General features: G+C 26.9%; 1 long non-coding RNA gene and 1 pseudogene across 1 annotated transcript in view; one reads left to right on the top strand and one right to left on the bottom strand.

Annotated features, from left to right (window-relative positions):
* The window catches only part of LOC149055238 (uncharacterized), a 429,976-nt pseudogene that overhangs the window by 75,877 nt on the left and 332,184 nt on the right, over positions 1 to 21,915 (top strand).
* LOC149055243 (uncharacterized) overlaps positions 8,525 to 21,915 on the bottom strand; it is a 93,397-nt gene continuing 80,006 nt past the window's right edge. The window contains exons 3-4 of the long non-coding RNA XR_016192182.1: positions 8,908 to 9,633; positions 8,525 to 8,671 (exon numbers count right to left, since the gene is read on the bottom strand). This is a non-coding gene — a long non-coding RNA (uncharacterized LOC149055243). The remainder of the gene's footprint in view (positions 8,672 to 8,907; positions 9,634 to 21,915) is intronic.

Genomic DNA, 21,915 nt, shown 5'->3' with positions numbered 1-21,915 from the left:
TATGCAATAATGAATAAACTATATGCATCATTAATTACTCAACGCAGTCATCGTACATACATTATAAATCACAAAAATCTAAAATTATTCGAGAACATTAATTAAAAATTCGTCATTTTTAAAAAGTTTTTTTTTATCTTAATCAAAATGTTATGATACAATTTTAACTAATAAATGAACATAATATTCTAATATTCTCAAAAACAAAAATAATTCTATACTTAATTTAATTAACTTCAAAAGTACTAAAAGTAGATTTCAGAAAAAATTAGATTCATAAGAATAATAAATATTAATGCACTAATAGCCGTAAGCATGGTGTACTAAAATAATTTATATCATACAATTTTTTTATAGAGGTGTCACATAAATGTGTGGTTCCCTCCTCATGTCTTTATTCCTGTTGATTGTCTGTAAATTTGTATTATTATTACTTATTGTACTATGTATAGATTGTAATTCTTCAAATAAAGTAAAAAAAAATCATACAATTTTTGTTTCAGTTAAATACCACAATGGTATAAAAATATAAAAATATTAATATAATAAAAAAATATTGGAAAAAATCCACCATGCGATTGTCTTCATAAAACTCTAAAACAACGTAACGTAAATTTAACATTCTTAATTTAATAATTAATTAAAATAGAAACGTCGGTACTAGGTTAGGTAACTAAAATTTATAATTTATTACACAATACATGTGATAACGATTTCAAAACTTTAAATATCTTATAACGTAGACTGCTCATTAGTCGTTATACAATTATTGTTGGAATGTTGAAAAGTCATGTAGGTAAGCAAATTGTAAACAAACAAACCAATAAGTGAACGCGCGTCTTGCAATTTAATCATCCGTTTCCGGTTTGTGATTCCCGGACGAAAAGTCCGGTATAGAAATAGTTGAAAAAAAGTCCGGATTCATTTTTTAATTGCCGGACGAAAAATCCAAACACATTTTTATTGTTGGAAAAAAAACCCGAAAATACAAAATCGTCTATTCAATTTTCATTTATAATTATAAAGTACCTTATATTATATAATATTATTATGTAGGTTACACATGTAATATTATATATATTATATAGTCAGTACATATAGAATAATTATTTATTTAAAAAATGTAATTGTAGTACTTTTATTACATTAATATATTATTGTACTTTTTTTATATTTTCTTATATCTTCTTATTTTTTATACCTAACGAAAATATCACGGAAATCCACTATAGTTTGGTAGATAGATATGGATCTAATGTTTATCGCAGCCGTACGTCTACAGTTTATCTATACCACAGGTAATATCATATTATATACATTCTACAATATTGTTAATCAATATTATTACCACGATTATCATATAAATCGAGATAATATTATATTATACAGGTACCTATAATATTATTTACTTACACTTATCTCATCGATATAATCGATTTCATGGGGACGCAGCGGACGTGAGTTATAAATTTAATTTGTCACTTAGTCAGTGTATCTCAAAACGTTATTTAGTCGAGATGGAGGTTGAAATAAAAGTTTTTGTAATAAAAGAAAATAAAAAAATAATTTTTAACGGATATGCGCATATACGGTTCATCATAATCTGGTTTCTAGTATTCGGTAGAAATGTTCTAATAAAATGTCCAGGCATTTAAGTAACTTCCAAAGGTAAGCTTAAAAAATTTAAAAATGTATATTTTATATTTTTAATAAAACACTTTGAAACATTTAATTAGATTATAAAAATCCAACAATTGAGGCTGAACATTCACATGCTGGTGATGAGAATTTTAATCCGTCCAAATATTATTTATATAATATCAATTATTTAATAACCTCCTCATTTGGAGATCATACTTTTTTTCCAATTTGACGAGTATCCCACAAGTTACATATTATTATATCCATATTCATCGTTTAAAACGTAATAAATTCGCTATCAAGTGTGCTTATAATATTTATTGCAAGACTAACGAGGAATAATATTGTATAACCTATCCGATTTAGACCCAAAATCTCTAATATAATAATATCTAAATTGAAAAATTCGATCAAGTTTCTCCGATGATCGTAGGGTCTCCACCCACAAGGATTTCTTAATAGATAAACTGTTATTGTTACGATCTTTCGTCGTATTATTGTACAGAGAGGTTTACTTATGATATTGTAATATACTGTTTATATATACGTAGATGTGAATAATAACAATAACAGAATGCGATGGCGTTCCATGCAGCAATTGATGGCCGCACACAGCGTGACTTACCTGCTGCATTTTCCGAATTCCACCTACCTATAATGTGATATTATTATATACTGTGTACATATAGGTACTTTCGAATTAGAAATTGTGTGATCGTAGGCGGTGGGATACGCATCACACGAAGGTGCCTAGACAAGTACATTATTATTAAACAAATATTAAAGTAAGTATACTTGCATGCAGGTACCTATATGGTTATATAGTATATATTTTTATTAGGTACCTAATCGGATATATAAATAGTATAATTCTTACCGGTGACTCCGAAGTATAAACATATTTAAAGTGCCAGCGTCGCCTGGTCGACAATGAGTCTATTTTTATTCATTGGGAGGCTGTGCAATGCGTTTTCACCATCACTTTCCACTCGACGCTTTTTGTAGACGATCTTCGGATTTCAATTATTACTACGCGCACACTTGATGATATTTGGCGCTTTTTTCATAGTTGCATTTCCATAATGATTATAACATACACTATACGCAGTTAAGATTAACATTTGCCATGTGGTTCGTCAAATGTTGATATGGAGGAGAATCATAAGCGCGAGCATAGGTTATCGTAAAACGTGATTTTCGAATGTCCTACTAAAATCTTGATAAAAAAAAAAAAATAATAAATAATAAAACAATAATTTCTATTAAAAAAATAATATAGTCATTCAAATCTCAATTAGTTTTCTTAGGGTTTGTAAATTGTAATACAGTATCGCACCCTGGCCGTAGCCCGTAGAAGAAAAACGTATAAGTGAAACGTGTACTTAAATAAACTCCTTAACGGACTTCAAGTTCAAAATTAAAAACACGATGACATTATACTATCTCAATAAAATGCATCAGATGTACAGTCTGTGTGGTAAATACGCGATCGTATATTATTATTATAAAGTCGGTGTGCACATCCTTGAGATCTACTTAGATTGATGAGTGCATGGTTACAATAAACCATGTATGGCGACCGTATCATTAAGTATCTATCAAAAAATTAAAGACTCTTTATACTTTGAAAGAAGACAATATTTGCATCCTAAAATAGTTTATGATGAAACATCATTATATGCACTCAATATATTATTAGCCTTAGCAAAATACAACCAATTCAAAAATTAAATGGTCTTTTAATTTTCATTAATTTTTTTCGAATCTTCTAAGTACTATACCCACTTACTATATTAAAATTGATAATTTATACAGTATTGACAATAAAATATAATATAAGTATTTACCTCATACAATATATTATGTTATTCAATAACTAGATATCTTGACTGTTAAAGTGAACCCTAGTGGTAGGTATTTAAGCTAGTTATCAAGAAAAAATAAATATTTTTAGACGAATTTGTGTCCAGAAGGCTTATTTCCATTCAAATGGGAATTACAATTTGATTGCATTACTGGTATTATTATATTTAAAGCAGAAGATAATAATAATTCATAGCTACATGATACGAACACGGACAGTGTAGATATAGTGCAGTACCTACCTACATCTATTACTTATAAGTTATATTATAATTTATAATCTATGGTGTAGTGTAAAGGGAGGGAATTAGGATACACGACGACACTACCACGTTGTATTACTATTATTATTATTACCATATAATGCCAAAACGGAGCTGAAAAGCAGTGGCGTTAAAATATGTAGGTCGAGATTGCTCGCAGGGTCAAGTGCGCATTTTTGCCCGTGACCCCCAACATCAACAGCAGTTACACTCACAATAACGCCGACCTGGATAATATAATGCGCATAATATAGTCTCGCACTTGACAGATTATAAATAATATACTTGTACATTTGTGAGAGAGAAAGATAGATAGATAGATAATAGATAGATAGATAGATAGAGAGAGAAAGAGAGAGAGAGAGAGTGCACTTAAAACGTTACCACTGGCCAATTAGATATTCTATCGGAGGGCCGTTACTACGCGTTTATCGTCGCGTTAACGAACATATACATAATAATATCATCATCGTTTTGGGCGTAAGTAAAATCTATTTCAACTTTCCATCGTCCCGCCCGTCAGCCGAAAAAAAAATTTGACGAGTATTAATAATAATATTCGTATATGTACAATAGATAAATGATATTATGATAAGCACGCTACGAACGCGCGAGTTCAATAAAAAAAAAACACCGCTGCGAAGACTCCTCGTGGTCTGTATAGTTCACAAAGTAATAAAGTATCCTGCAGGTCATAAGACAATTAATCTTATTCTTGTATCGACGTGCCCAGTTCTCCGGAATAGTATTTAAAAGTCCACCTCACGCATAAATTCATAATCCACGGTGTGAATATTATATTTCAACATCCACAGGCAATAGAGTACAGTGCTGTTTGAACAATTTCTTTTTTTTGAGGAAATACTATAGAAAGAAAAACACCTAGATCATATAGGTATGTGGACTATAGACACATGGAAGTAGGGCAAACAAACACCAACCAATTTTATAAAAATCTAATGACCCATACGTACTAGTCATCGCAAGCGTCTTCGTAATACTCATCAAGCGTCTTCATAATACTCATCAAGCGCCTTCGTAATACTCATCAAGCGCCTTCGTAATACTCATCAAGCATCTTCGTAATACTCTGCAACTATACGGGCAGTTACATCTTGCCAAAAATACTTAAGTGAACCCAAAGGAAAATAAATAAATGTCGACACAGACATTAACATACTAGTCATACCTACTACCCTTATCCTTTACGTCGATTCCAAAAATGCCACAAATAAAAATATTTAAAAAAAATAACATACAGTATGGAATAATTAAACCATTAAACTAAACCAATCAAAAGCACAACTTTCAGATGGAAAAACTCCAACCTAAATCTAAAGAATGAAACCACTATAAATCGCCTAAGAATTGAACACATCAGATTGACTCACGGATTCCTTATGTCTAAATATGAACCTCCCATTTGTGAAGCTTGCAATACACAGATCACAGTGAAACACAATATCATTAAAGAATGTCATCTGTACCAACAGAAGCGAAAAAATCTCAATTTTAACGAAATGCTTAATGAAATCCTCGGACCAAACCCGGATCTAAATAAGGAAATCTCGTTGTTATAAAATGGATAAGAAAATATAAGAAATAAAAAAAAAATATTATATTTTTAAACCATAATTTATACGTTGCCGATTAATGTTACACACAGCAAGTTTATAAACTTTATACCCAACACAAGTAAACGATATGCAATTTTGTGCATAAATGCCTTGAACAATTAATGAAACTACGTCCAAATCATATTTTGCGCAGTAGATTCCGCAACATAAAATCAAATCGTATATTTAAAATTATAAATTGAACAATAATATTATCAGTTATCACAATAAAATATAGGTCGACATAATATTGAAGGTTTGAGATTGTATAGTTTAATCTACCTGTATAGTCGAGCATAGAATTAAATATTTTGTTAATTTTTTCTTTACAAAAAATTACATCGTTTCCAACACCTGTATGTTTGTATGTAATAATGAACGATAAGGGATGAATATTTTACAAAATTAAAAAACTGCTCTACTGTACCAAACAACCGCATATAAATATATCTACATGTTATAGCATTAGCTAATATAATTTAAACTTATTATATGTAGGAAGTTAAAAAGTGTAGATAAAAGAATCAAAACTATTTATTATTTTTAAGAATTAAAAATTGAAAATAAGTCATTAATGGCAGACGAAACGTCACGCTTATCTCCAACTTTATCAAATCATAATAATTTTATTTTATACCTATGTCCGCGTATAAAATCGTGGTTACACTATGAATTCAAAATTGTTGTGAAAATAGAAAAAAATAAGAAAGTCATTCGTGAACATACGGTGAAGTACATCTAATTTTACGATTGTACACATATTATGTATACAATAGTAGGTATTATATGATAATTTATAGTAATACGCGTACATAATAATATAGTGTATAACCTACTCATACAAAACTTACGGGTTATCGTGGTCAACATGTGGTATTTACAAAATGACTTACCAAGAACGTTCACCTTATTTTTCCCTTTAATAATAAATGTATTCAAATTCTGATTTTTGGTGAAGTATAATATTAAGGTCATTGAGGACACCATAAAGTTATTTTCAAATACTCACATTTTTTATACCATTATTTGATAGAGTTTCCTGTGACAATATACACATCCAATATATTCAGATGATAAACAATTTTTTAATATACATTTTTAAGTAGGTTATTTTTTAAAAATGTTAATTTATCTAATTCAGACTTTGTATGCGTAATTTCTGGATTATAATAACAATATATTATATACGTTTGTAATATGTTTAAGTATGGTTTTTTAAAAATATATAAGTTAAATCGATATTCAGTTTTAATCAAGTATTTTTAATATTATACTCCGAAAATTTTTGGTAATTTTTAAGTATACACAGATTAAAATTAAATATAATATTTTCAAATTATCATAAGCTCATAAGTTTTTTTCTTATCTATGACCATGGGATTCATGATGCCGGGGATGAACTTTTTTTCCGTATTACACACAGTTAATTAACTCAAAAACTACTGGTTCAGATTGCGATTTAGATACGTAAATATTTTAAGCAATGAGTCATTGAATTAACAATTTTCCAAAAAAAAAAATAAGGGGGCATCACATTTGAAAAAAAGAAGTTACATTACGTTTAACAAAATTTATTATAAACAAACAATCTATTCTATTGTTTTTACACATTCGAACATTATATACGAACGCCGATTTCCAAAATGTATATTATGTGATCTATTGATTATCGTATTATCATCGTTGTAATATTGTCAAGTCGGTGTATTATAATAATAGTATTATATTGTATAGTCATGCGATCGTCGGTTATAATTTATATGAATAATAATTAGAATTCAACAAATTTAAAATCTTTTGAACGACAAAGCCTATGTGTGCGCGCAATTATTTGAAAAGTTACCTACTTTTAATTAAACAGATAGAAAACAATAGAGACCTATAATTTAATCAAGACACGAAAATACACGCGGTAATGAAAGTGTCTTTAAACATTAATATTATTCTGCATGTATGATGTGAACTAGTTCACCGAATTACTAAGACGGTTATAATACACTTAAGCGGACAACATAATTTATGCTTTAATACCATATACTCGTATATTATTATATTCAAATGATACACCGAAAATAATAATAATTCTGTTTTCATATATTTTTGTTTTTAATATTACTTTATGTACTACCTATGTTTACTTTCTTTCGAGTTATTTCAGGAACTTTTTTTAATTTTATCTTGATGCATCTGTTACCTGTTTTGAAACTCAAAATATATTTTATGAAAAACATACACGGACATTTCACTGGTACACTTGTATACATTTCAACTATAAAAAACTGTCACACATCTGATCTTTTTTTTGTATTAAGGTGTGTGAACCGATCTTAGTAAATCTTATTACTGCACATTAGTACATTACATTTTTTAAGTTACTTATTTTATTTAACATAACATTAATATACGTTTACAAATTACAATTCATATAATTTACCTTCGCGAACACACATGTTTTACTAACTCCTCAATCACAATATTTGGGACGTGAGAAGTTATTTTTAATTATTTGAATCTAATTTTTTTACAGATGCTCAAACAGTTTTTGTAAATAAATACGGATGCGGTTTGAATATATTGTAAAAACTTTTTCTTGTGGCTGCTCTTTACAATTATAATTTAAGTTTAACATTTCCTGTGAATTGAGATTACATTTACAGTTACAAAACGAAATCGTATTAACATAATATAATGCGTGTACAAATACACAATATATAATCTCTTAGTATAAAGTATAATGGTTTTTATATAATGTAGTTTTTATTGTGTTTATTTGATGATATTATTGTTAATATGTATATTTAGTACAATCCATAATTACTACAATTTGATTATATTTAAAAAATACATTATTTCTGACGTATTATAAACAAACATAAAACTCGAAATAATAATAGTATGTAAATTATTGATAATGAGAATAAGAAAATGTCGATTTTTGTAATTTTTGTACAATTAACCTACGTCTTCAATATTTTAATGTATTGTACTATTGTAGTTGTTGAGTAATATTTATGAATAAAAGCTAAAAAGAAAACAACGTCTTCATTTAAAATAATATATTCAAGGATAATACTAACGTACTAAAATAATTAACTTACTTATAGGTACCTACGTATTTATACTTTATACCTAACGACAATTTTTGACTATGACTGTGTATTTTTGTATTTGCTATTTTTAAACTTTTGATTTATTTTGGAAGTTAGGAGAATTAAATGCCTCAATTCAAAGATACACTAATGGTTGCCCGATCTTGAAAATATTTAGTGTCAAAATTCGTTTTTAAATCTAAGAAAAAAGTCATAAAATGAACTAGAAATATTAGATTCCTACATTATTCAAATACAACTAAGTAGGTACTTAATTTAAATACAAAATGTATTTATTAAATATGTAGGCTTATCATATAATATTATGGTCCACTTTTTTCAGAAAATGTTAAGTATATCATTATTCGCGAGTCACGATATTACTCATTATTAGTTAAATACTTATATAATAATATAGGTATAAAAACTATTTACTAGGTGATTGAAATTGCATTTTTCGTTTTGTGTCTGTTGAGCCAAATAGAATAATTTGTCTGATTTCGACCACAATATTATAAAGTATATACTGTTGAAACGTCCGATTTTCCGTCCAGAAATCTTCATGTTACACTAAGTTTCACTCGTGTAACTGAATGAAAATTGAAGGAACCAAAATAATAATATAGCACCCTAATACAATATATTATTATTGTATGTAGTCATATTTTGTTATTATATACAATATTCTAGTATGACACCACCATGCATCTACTTGAGCGGAAATGATACAATTATCCTTCGTAGTTTTCGTTCTCTAAACTGTAATCGAGTTCTCGCTTATACACTTGCCGTGCACGCTCTCGACAAATTTCCGATGACAATAATGCACTCTGAGTCTCTGAAACCGGCTAGTCTAAACAATTATAATATATAGATAAATGCTTATTAGTTTATAATGACTGATATATTATAGTATCGTAGAATATCGTCAGGGTATGTAATAAATAACAATATAATGATCGTGACATCTCTTATAGTCTATGACGGTTCGTATGGTTTTTTAATTTTTCCATCCTCCTCTCCCGGCAACTGTCGTGAATTTGGATTGTAGGCACATTATTGTATTATTGACAAAATTTCTGGTAAATGCGCTTCGCCGCGAAATGAACTTAATCGCCCAGCACGCGTTTGTTTCGTCGACAATTCGAGCCAGTCAAAACACTACAATATAATATTATTATTACCTTTATTATATTATATTATTATATACACAATAGACTCAGGAGCCTCGTATCAGGCCACGTACAACAATCTAAGTAACATATCATAATATCGTTAGAATGTAAAATTTCACGTAAGTACCTACCAGGTGAAATATAACAATAATACAATATGTGTAACTACATATTGTAAATACCCTATGAGGCTACACGCGATCGCTGATCGATGGATTGGTTTTTACGTCTTGTAAATAATATATCAAATATATATATATATATTTATATTTATTCGTTTAGTGACTAATAATTTTTTCTTCTAATCTGTGGCATTTTAGATTCTGAGCGGAGCGGAGAATCTATTAATTTTACCATGATGTGTGTGTGTGTTTTTTTTATGTCTGTCATCACGTTTTGGGACAGTAAAAGTGCTTTGATTTTTGACTTCAGTACCTTGTTCGATCAGAAAGTGAATCTAGTTGGTATTTTGGGATGTCAAACGTAAAAAATTCTCAATATTTTTCTAAATAATCGGGTTAAACAAACTAAAAATTAAGGGAAAAACAGGAAATTTTACGCAAAATCAGTTTTCGACAAAATCGATTTTGGTTTTTGATGTAACTTAAAAAAAAAAATGACTATAGATTCATGTAATTTTCAAAAAGTTTGGACTTAAGTTGAACTATTTATAGGCATATGAAATTTTCGATCATTATTAGTTTTTTTTAAAATTAATATCGATAAAAATGTATTTGTTGGGTAGAAAAGCTTAAAAATGTATTGTTACAATAGCAGTTGAAAAATAAACGAAGTTCATATTCAATTTTTTTTATAAGCATTCAAATTTTGAATTTTGACAACATAATATGTAAAAATCACGAAAATTCGCAAATTATTTTAAGCTAGAAATTCATGAAAAATTTTCTTTTTAAATCTAAGTTTTGAAAATTTTTTATAATCTATTATATATATATATATATATATTCTAGATAGATAAACCGTCTCCGCTCATAATAGTTTTTCGTATACAATTATATAATATTATATCATTGGATTTAAATTTAATTCCATCCGTTACAGTACTCACCTGTAACCTACTGTACAGTAGAGTGACATTCAAGACTTAACCACTTATTTTTCTTCACAAATATTGTAGTCGGTCCTCACAAACACTCAAACCACAGAATATAGGTATATTCTGTGCCCAAACGTCTAGTTTACACTAATATTTTAATTATTATTTATTATTTGATATAGTATAATATTAATGGCTATGTAATGTATATTACAAGATAATATTATAATTTTTTTTTTATATCCTGTATATAAATATAAAGTTATAATGATGAAAAGAGAATTCATTTGAAACTGGAAATAAATAAATATATAATTTAAGAATATAATATGATAATTAGGTTAATTAAAAATATTTTAAGTCCATCGTTAATAGGTATGGTTAGGTATAGTTTGTTATAATGTTTAGCTTTTATTTATTTTATTACTTATATCTTAAACATTATTTTTAATATTTAAACTTTTAAAATTTAAATACACATTTGTATATATTTATAGTTTTTTTTTTGTTAGTTTTGTTTTTAAAATCAAAACATTGAATCTAAACTAAATTTTATGATAACCAAAAAAAAATTATTGATGTCAATTAGAAGGTACCTATATATAACAAAAAAAAAACTCCTTTAGATTTTAAAATAATAACGAGTATAAAAGTTAACCACTTAAAATATTTCAACACTAAATGTAAGTACATTAATATTTTTTAAGAATTATAACATATTTTTTTTTTCAATTTAATGAGTAAAATCTTTGTAAAGAGATCAAATCAAATCAATCATTAAAATAAACTCTCACAGTGCCAACCTTGCAGATATAAGATAAATTAATATAAACATAAAAATTGTAAATAAAACGCGTTTCTACATTTTCTACACTATGTATTTTCAAATTAATATTGAAACATCGCCATAGTAAAAATAATAATATTACCTACCAATTGAACATATTTTATATTCCTTCGTTAAATTCACAAAAATAATTCACATCACCTAACAAATAATCTAATAACACTGAGTTTGCCTTATTTACAAATACATTACTCTAATGTTGTACAGTGTGTCCTATGGGCTATGGTGTATGTCTAATCCTATTATACTTAAGTTGTTTTTAATGATGTGGAATTATAGGTAGGTATACTATAGAATTTCAAAAAAATTCAGAAATACATTATGGTTCTTTATTATCTATCCCCAATTTGGTCTGTGACGATTTAAGATTCAAATTAAATTTAAATCAAGCACATTGCTTTACCAACAACATAATCAATCATATTTTTTAATTTTAAAATTATTATTTATATTATTAGATTTAAGTGTCTTTATTGCTTATTTTTCATAATATTTTTTGTCAGTAGTCAATGGTCAATAGTTTATCATTTTATTCTATAATCTAAAATTAGTTAGCTTTTTACTAATTTCAGATTAAATTAATGTTGTATATTTTACTAATTTGTGTAAATATTTTTTTATAAAACGAATAGAACTTTTTTTTTTGTTGATTTGTATTATATTTTAAAAATATTGGATGTTTAAGCATTAAAAAAAAAAAAATTAAAAATGTATTTAGCTTTAATAAATTAAATTCATTCACAAATTATTATTTAAATTAAAACTATACTATAATATAATATGAATTTGGTTTCATTATATAGTTTTCTTTTAATGATTGCAACAATGATACAATTTATGATAAACTATACAACCTCCCCTAGACATGACGGCTTTGTATTCTGTAATAACGATTCACGTGGATTTCTGATACATTTCCTATATATGCTGGAACAACAAAGAACATCTCGTGTGTAGGTAATAATAATATATAAATAACAAATAAAATACCTTTAACGCACAAAATACGATATAATAATTTTTTTCATTTCATATAGTAATAATTTATTTATTGTTGGGCGCAGCGGCATGTCATCCGCGAACTGTCGAATTGCGAAAATGTCGATGTACCTAAACCTATATATGTATATATTCTATACGAATTTAATATACTGATAATATATCGCATCAGACATCATACTATTATTATTATAAATATATATATATATATGGGTATATACGCATTATACATACGTTTTGTGCGCTCCGCGTGAGACCGTCGGTCAAAACGTCCGCCACGACACACTTTTGGGTCGTACGTTATTATTATTATATTAACAATAATAGGTGTACCACGCACAACAATAAACACACGTTAAATCGTGAAAATATAATGTAAGGTAATGGAAAACGCTTGGTGCGGTGGGACTGGGAGTAAATGTGTATAAGGAGGTATATGCCATATAATAACATATCGATCGGCTGAATTCCGCATTTGTATTACGATAACAAATAAAATATACGCCATACAGTATACACTAATCGTCCTTTTTGGGTATACTTCGATTATAGAAAGTCTTCAGCGAGCTCACGATTCTTGAAATATTTACCATCGCATCACTCGATCTATAACATTTTGAGTCGCTAAAATTTAAAGTACCTTATACAATACGTTTGTTGTTGAACGATGATATCAGATCATATCTTTATACAATAAATATTATACCATCTGTATATGTATATATATATCTATCATAAAATATGCAATGAGTAGAAAAACTATGACGAATATCTATTTACATGATTTAGGTAGGTTGGTAGGTAGGTCTTTAAAAATTGATATTATTTAATAAACGTGGACTATTAAGAAAAGACGAAAAGTTTAGAATAGGACCAATGGTTTTGAAAGCTTAAAATATGAGAACAGAAAAATAAACAAGTAAAAAAATAAATAAAAAAATTAGAAGGGGAATTGGCAATAGCAGGCAAATGATATTCAAGGATCACAAAAAAAAATGTTTAAAAAGCGGGTAAGTGGATGTCGCTCTGCTGTACATTAGGTGGTGGGGTGGGTCTCTGACTAAGGTAGGTAAGATTTGAATGCAATGATAGGTAACATTGTATACAAAAAATGATTCTGAACGGAGATGATTTGTCAGTCTAGGATATATTATATTTAAATATTGTCATATATTCTATTTTGAAACAAATATTTTATTTTTCAATTAGGACGCATTTTGCATAAGGCACGATTAATCAATTTTTCTAAAAACATTGCATGTAGTTATCATAATTCATAATACCTTATATTATCATAGATATACATATACCTGGTTTAAGGATAAACCGTTATCGTTACACTATTTCGTAAAAATTAATAATTTAAACGCACTTAAAATTTTTCCTATAATGATGCTTCGAGTTTTCTCTATAGCTACTTGAAGGAAAACTTACGGAAAACTTAGTGTTGTATTTTTAATCCTTAGTTATAAATACACAAAATTTTATTCTTTTTCAACTTCAAAATTACGTGCAAATTATCGCGTTTTCGATAGATTTCGTAAAAATTTGAACTATAAATGCTTATAAAAAAAATTGTGACTTACGATTTTTAATTTTCTATAGCAAAAATAAGAATAACTCATAAGGAACCTTGTATTAAATTTTCAAATTTTTTTGGTAATCCAAATTTTTTTTTCCAAGACTTCAATAAAAAATGAAAATTCCAGTATTCTATAAATAACTCAAAAAAAGTCAAAAATAATTGGAAATTACACTGTATATGGATAACTACTCTAACATAGACATTAGATGAAATTTTCAATTATTTACAGTGATTAGTTTTTGAATTACTTCGTTCAGAATCTAAAATTATAAGTGAGAATACAAACTGAAGACTGCAGTATGTAATCTCAAAAAAATTTAATATTTGGTATAATTACATGATGTTACTAAAAAACACATAAAAAACTAGTTGAATCATTTTGAAAAAAATGAAAAAATAAGAAGTAAGAATACAAACTGAAGACTGTACTATGTTTCTTCAGAAAAATATTTAAAATTTGGAATATTTAAATCTTGATTTAATGATTACTTATATGCACATGGTCAATAATGTTTGAAATTTGTAAACTCAAAAATTAAATGAATATAAATTATAAAAAAAAATGGGAAGGGGAGATTGGCACCCGCAGGAAATATGATTTTCAAAAATCAAAATAATACTAAATGAGAATACAACAGAAGACTAAAATATGTAATCTCAGAAAAATGTTTAAAATTTGGAAAAATTAAATCATGATTTAATGATGACTTAAAAGCACATAGTTGATCAAGTTTAAAATTTTTAAACACAAAAATAAAATGAACATTAATTATTTTCAAAAAATGGGAAGGGGGGAATGGTAACGGCAGGGAATATGTATATATAGTTTATTATTATATTTATATAATTTTTTTAAAAATCAAAAAAAAAAAAATTGAAAGAATAATAAGTGAGAATACAAACTGAAGACTGCAATATGTAATCTCATGAAAAAATTTAAAATTTGAAATAATTAAATCATGATTAAAATATATAGAGTACAATGTTATTGATGTTTAAATTATTATTATTATTAATAATAATAATAATAATAAATATAAAATATATATATATATATAAATATTATAAATAAAAATAAATTATAAATATAAATATATATATATAAATTATTATTTAAAAGATAAGCAATTTAAAAAATGATTGTAAGTTACATATAAATTGTATTGTATACATTAAAATTATGGAACAAATTATGATCAGAGGGCGCATTACTTTCTGTAATTGACATTAGTTAGTTTTTATGAAATAGTGGTATAACACTAACGTACCTATAACACTATCATGGTTGTAAAGCCGTGTTATAAATTAAGATAATATTAATCATATTGTATAAATAATATTAAGAATTAAGTATTAAGTTTTTATTATAAACTCTAAAATAAAAGTATGTATTAATTTTTTCCTACTTAATTTTTAAATATTTTCTTTCATTGTTATGTTAACAACGCTAAATAACTTGATAGTTAGTAGGAAGTTATCATTATTGCAAAGGTCACGACCAGTGATGATAGTCATCAACCATCATCTGAGCTCAACTTACCATTGTCTATAGGTACCTAACCTAAACAAACCTCCTTATGACTTAATTAACCATCTGCATGTCCGCGGGGAAGGCAGTGTCATAGCCAGGGTTAGGATTTGGGGAGGGAAAAAGTGTATACAGTACTATACACCCAATATCCCTCGAGAAGGTTTAGCAAGTATCAATCTGAATGATCGTAGAAAAATAAGTAGTATTTGTATGACGCGTGACAATCGGATGGTTAAATATAGGACACTTTGAAAAAAAAGATCCTTAGTTGGTTTTCGATATAAGTGTTAACTTATTAAGTTGTATTATTGATTGTTAACCTCTTAGAAATGCATTTTATTATAAAGATATTGGGCCTCTTGAAATATTTTTCGCTCTACTAGATTTTTAAGACTTCGGTGTTACTGTCTCTTAGACAATACCTACGTATATTATGTATATAACCATGCCTAAATTTTTGGTTTTTGGAATATAATTATATAAATTGGGTATAATATAAATTATGTCCCCTTCCAACACACTAAAATTATATTTATTATGTTTTCCTGGCCCTAAAAACGTCATGTGGCAACATGATTATTGTTTTTTTATTTTTATATGGTACCTACCTAAAAAATATTACCCTCGACCAGTAGTTGAATTATTGTGATTTTGAAATGATCTAAATAAACTTTTCTACAATTTTTTCTACAATTTTTTCTAATCATTTTGCTGTGTGATAGCTAATCTTTAGATCGCAGTGTCTGTATTTTTTATGTGATAAAGATCAAGTGTCCAGAATAAAATTTAATCATCTAAAATATCTCAAATTACATAGTTATTGTTAATTATTATTATTGAAAAGTAATACTGTGAACTATAATATCTTGTATATAGACTTAAATAATGTACAATTGGATTCTTCTTATTTTTTTTATATGTTTTTTTTGTAACAAAACCATCGGAAACTATATGGCCATACTACGAGTGTTTGTTTAGAAACACGTGAGCATGTGGGGCAAGAATTCGTCACTAAGAACCCAGGTGGTCACCCATCCAGGAGCTAGCAACGCTGGTCGATGCGTTGACCTTAGTACAAGTAAGTGACTACTTTTTAAACATATAGACACCATAACCTTATCTGTTTTATGAGATAATTAGAACTTGTACGTCTATTTCTCATTCACTTGAAGAATGTTTTTTGTTTATTTAAATAATAATAACAACACGTATGTCACTTAAAATATTGATTAGGTAATAAATACATACATGAAAACTATAATTTTATTAAAAAATATCTAAAATCTTTAGTTTAAAACATCAAATAGACTAGTCAACAAAGTAAACGACTAAAACTAGTATAGATTCCTGCAACAATCGACTAAAATAATACTTTAAACATGATCGTATTTCTCGGAAAAATCGCCTATCACCAGATCTTATTTCGTTCCATCAAAATTAGATTTTTGGGTTGATCTATATTTTCAAGACATTTTAATAAATCAACTTGTGTTGTTAACTCAAAATTGACTATATTAGATCTATAGGTAAAATATAAGAATCTTATTAAACTTGAATATTTATATATATTTTTTTAATAATGCGGGACATCAATATCCCGATTTTTCACAATAATACATTTAAGAAAATTGTGTGTCCCGCAAATTAAAAAAAAACAAACCCCAACCCTAAGTTTGACTCTGTTCGACCGACCCTTTTTTGCCTACGAAAATTCACAAAAACCGTATGGTTTTGATTATCAGTGGTTCGACAACGTCATCGTCACGCGAAATAAAACACTTAACAAATTAGCGTTACTCACAATAAATGATTGACTATTTCAGCAGTCCGATGTCATTATGATTACTCGAAAAATAATGTATACAAAAAATTCGAAGTTATGCCCAATAGTACGGGGACCACCGCATGGTATGGATATTCAAGCGGACTAAAGTAGTCATCGTCACAAAATGAAGTCAAAATGAAGGATAATTAAATCATGATAAAATTATGTTTATTAGTTGAACATGGTTAAAAATGAAAGAAAATTGTCTACACAAAATTAACAAGAGCTATATTTTGAAAATAAAAATGGAAAGGGGGTATTGGCGCCCGCAGGCAAATGATTTTTAAGGATCAAAAAAAAAAAAAAATAATCTTGAAATACACAATGAAAACTGCACAAAATATTCTCAAGAAAAATAAAAGAAAGGATAATTAAATCATGATAAAATTATGTTTTTTAGTTATGTTTAACTTATATTATAAAAGATTGAAAATTTGAAACAAAAAAAATAAACTAGAGCTATAATTTGAAAATAAAAATGGAAAGGGGGTATTGGCGCCCGCAAGTAAATGATTTTTAAGAATCAAAAAAGAAATTTGGAAATAATTATAGTCTTGTAATACACAATGAAGACTGCAATATGTATTATCAAGAAAAATAAAAGAAAGGATAATTAAATCATATTAAAATTATGTTTTATAGTTGAACATGGTTATAAAAGATTGAAAATTTGTGACAATAAAAATAAACTAGAGCTATATTTTGAAAATAAAATTTGAAAGGGGGTTTTAGCGCCCGCAGGCAAATGATTTTTAAGGATCAAAAATGAAATATGGAAAAACTTATAGTCTTTTAATACACAATGAAGGCTACAATATGTGTTCTCAAGAAAAAAAAATGAAATAAAAAAAGAAGGATAATTAAATCATGATAAAATTATGTTTTTTTGTGGCAAGTTGATTATAAAGTTTAAAAATTGTGTCTACAAATATAAACTAGAAATATATTTTGAAAATAAAAATGGAAAGGGGGTATTGGCACCCGCGGGCAAATGATTTTTAAGGATCAAAAAAAATTTTGGAAAAGAATATAGTCATAGAATACACTATTAAAACTGCACTATGTATATTCAAGAAAAATAAATGAAAGTATAATTAAATCATGATAAAATTATGTTTTTTAGTGGCAAGTTGATTATAAAGTTTAAAAATTGTGTCTACAAATATAAACTAGAAATATATTTTGAAAATAAAAATGGAAAGGGGGTATTGGCGCCCGCAGGCTAATAATTTTTAAGGATCAAAAAAAAAATTGGAAAAGAATATAGTCTTAGAATACACTATTAAAACTGCACTATATATTCTCAAGAAAAATAAAAGAAAGATAATTAAATCATGATAAAATTATGTTTTTTAGTTGAACATGGTTAAAAAAGATTGAAAATTTGTGACAACAAAAATAAACTAGAGCTATATTTTGAAAATAAAATTGGAAAGGGGGTTTTAGTGCCTGCAGGCAAATGATTTTTATATTATTTATAATATTATAATAATTATGATGACGTGCTTCGAGTTTTCGTCTGAACGGTATTAAAAATATTTGGTCCGTGAATTTATGCGAATAGAGATATTTCACTCAAACCTCAAAGAGATAAAGAGTTTTAAATCCCATAGGTCATAATTATTATAAACTAAATTCGTAACTTGTGATGGTAACTACCCACATTAAACAAATCATCAAATCACCAAATATCATTATCAAATTTATTTTTATCCAACCATTGAAATACTGCAATAATAATAACTTCAATATTTGTAAAATATTTAATTTATTCTTTAATAAATGTTTAGATTCTTTTTTATACCATAAAAATATACTAGAGCTATATTTTGAAAATAAAATTGGGAAGGGGGTATTGGCGCCCGAGGTCAAATGATTTTTAAGGATCAAAAAGACATTTGGAAAAAATAATAGACTTGGAATACAAAATGAGGACTGCACTATGTATTCTCAAGAAAAATAAAAGAAAGATAATTAAAACATGATTAAATTATGTTTTTTTGAGCAAGTGGCTAATAAAGTTTAAAAATTGTGTCCACAATAATAAACTAGAGATATATTTTGAAAATGAAAATGGAAAGGGGTTATTGACACCCGCAGGCAAATGATTTTTAAAAATCAAAAAAGCAATTTGGAAAAAAATATAGTCTTGTAATACACAATGAAGACTGCAATATGCATTATCAAGAAAAAATAAAAGAAGGATAATTAAATCATGTTTTTTATAGCAATTGGCTAATAAAGTTTAAAAATTGTGTCCACAAAAATAAACTAGAGATATATTTTGAAAATAAAAATGGAAAGGGGGGTATTGGCACCCGTAGGCACATTATTTTTAAGAATCAAAAAAGCAATTTGGAAAAAAATATAGTCTTGTAATACACAATGAAGACTGCAATATGTATTATAAATAAAAATAAAAGAAAGATTATTAAATCATGTTTTTTTGAGCAAGTGGCTAATAAAGTTTAAAAATTGTGTCCACAATAATAAACTAGAACTATAATTTGAAAATAAAAATGGAAAGGGGGCATTGGCACCAGTAGGCAAATTATTTTTTAGAATCAAAAACGAAATTTGGAAATAATTATAGTCTTGTAATACACAATGAAGACTGCAATATGTAGGTATTCTCAAGAAATATAATTAAATCATGATTAAATTATGTTTATTAGCTAGCCACAGGCAAATGATTTTTAAGAATCAAAAAGCGATTTGGAAAAAATCTTAACATAGAATACACAATGAAGACTGCATTGTGTATTCTCAAGAAAAATTAATGAAATAATATATGAAGGATAATTAAATCATGATTAAATTATGTTTATTAGTGGCAAGTGGCTAATAGAGCTTAAAAATTGTGTCCACAATAATAAACTAGAGATATATTTTGAAAATAAAAATGGAAAGGGGGTATTGGCACCCGCAGGCAAATGATTTTTAAGAATCAAAAAAGAAATTTGGAAATAATTATAGTCTTGTAATACACAATGAAGACTGCAATATGTATTATCAAGAAAATAAAAGAAAGGATAATTAAATCATGATAAAATTATGTTTTTTTGTGGCAAGTTGATTATAAAGTTTAAAAATTGTGTCTACAAAAATAAACTAGAAATATAATTTGAAAATAAAAGTGGAAAAGGGGGTATTGACACCCGCAGGAAAATGATTTTTTAAAATCAAAAAAGCAATTTGGAAAAAAATATAGTATTGGAATACACAATGAAGACTGCAATATGTATTCTCAAGAAAAATAAAAGAAAGATAATTAAATCATGATTAAATTATTTTTATTAGCAGCAAGTTGCTAATAGAGTTTAAAAATTGTGTCCACAAAAATAAACTAGAGATATATTTTGAAAATAAAAATGGAAAGGGGGTATTGGCGCCAGTAGGCAAATGATTTTTAAGAATCAAAAACGAAATTTAGAAATAATTATAGTCTTGTAATAAACAATGAAGACTGCAATATGTATTATCAAAAAAATTAAAAGAAAGATAATTAAATCATGATAAAATTATGTTTTTTAGTGGGATGTGGCTAATAAAGTTTTAAAATTGTGTCCACAAAAATAAACTAGAGATAAATTTTGAAAATAAAAATGGAAAGGGGGAATTGACGCCCGCAGGCAAATTATTTTTAAGAATCAAAAAAGCAATTTGGAACAAATCTTAACATAGAATACACAATGAAGACTGCACAATGAATTCTCAAGAAAAATTAATGAAATAATATATGAAGGATAATTAAATCATAATTAAATTATGTTTATTAGTGGCAAGTGGCTAATAGAGCTTAAAAATTGTGTCCACAATAATAAACTAGAACTATATTTTGAAAATAAAAATGGAAAGGGTGTATTGGCACCCGCAGGCAATTGATTTTTAAGAATCAAAAAAAATTTGGAAAAAAATATAGTCTTGAAATACACAATGAAGACTGCAATATGTATTATCAAGACAAATAAAAGAAAGATAATTAAATTATGTTTTTTTGAGCAAGTGGCTAATAAAGTTTAAAAATTGTGTTCACAAAAATAAACTAGAGATATATTTTGAAAATAAAAATGGAAAGGGGGTATTGGCGCCCGCAGGCAAATGATTTTTAAGAATCAAAATTCAAATTTGGAAAAAATTTGAACATAGAATACACAATGAAGACTGCACTATGTATTCTATAGACAAAATTTATGAAATAATATAAAATTATTAAATCATGATATAATTATGTTTTTTAGTGGCAAGTGTGCTAATAAAGTTTAAAAAATGTGTCCACTAAAATAAAGTAGAGCTATATTTTGAAAATAAAAATTGAAAGGGGGTTTTGGCGCCCGCAGGCAAATGGGTTTTAAGGATCAAAAAAGGAATTCGGAAAAACATATGGTCTTAAAATACACAATGAATACAGCTCTGTATTCTGA

This window comes from Diuraphis noxia, unplaced genomic scaffold, assembly GCF_037042655.1.
Source record: "Diuraphis noxia isolate RWA-SAM2 unplaced genomic scaffold, SU_Dnox_SAM2 contig0005, whole genome shotgun sequence".
Taxonomy (NCBI): Eukaryota; Metazoa; Arthropoda; class Insecta; order Hemiptera; family Aphididae; genus Diuraphis; species Diuraphis noxia.
Note: the sequence above shows the minus strand (reverse complement) of the source record. Positions and strands in the feature narration are given on the sequence as shown.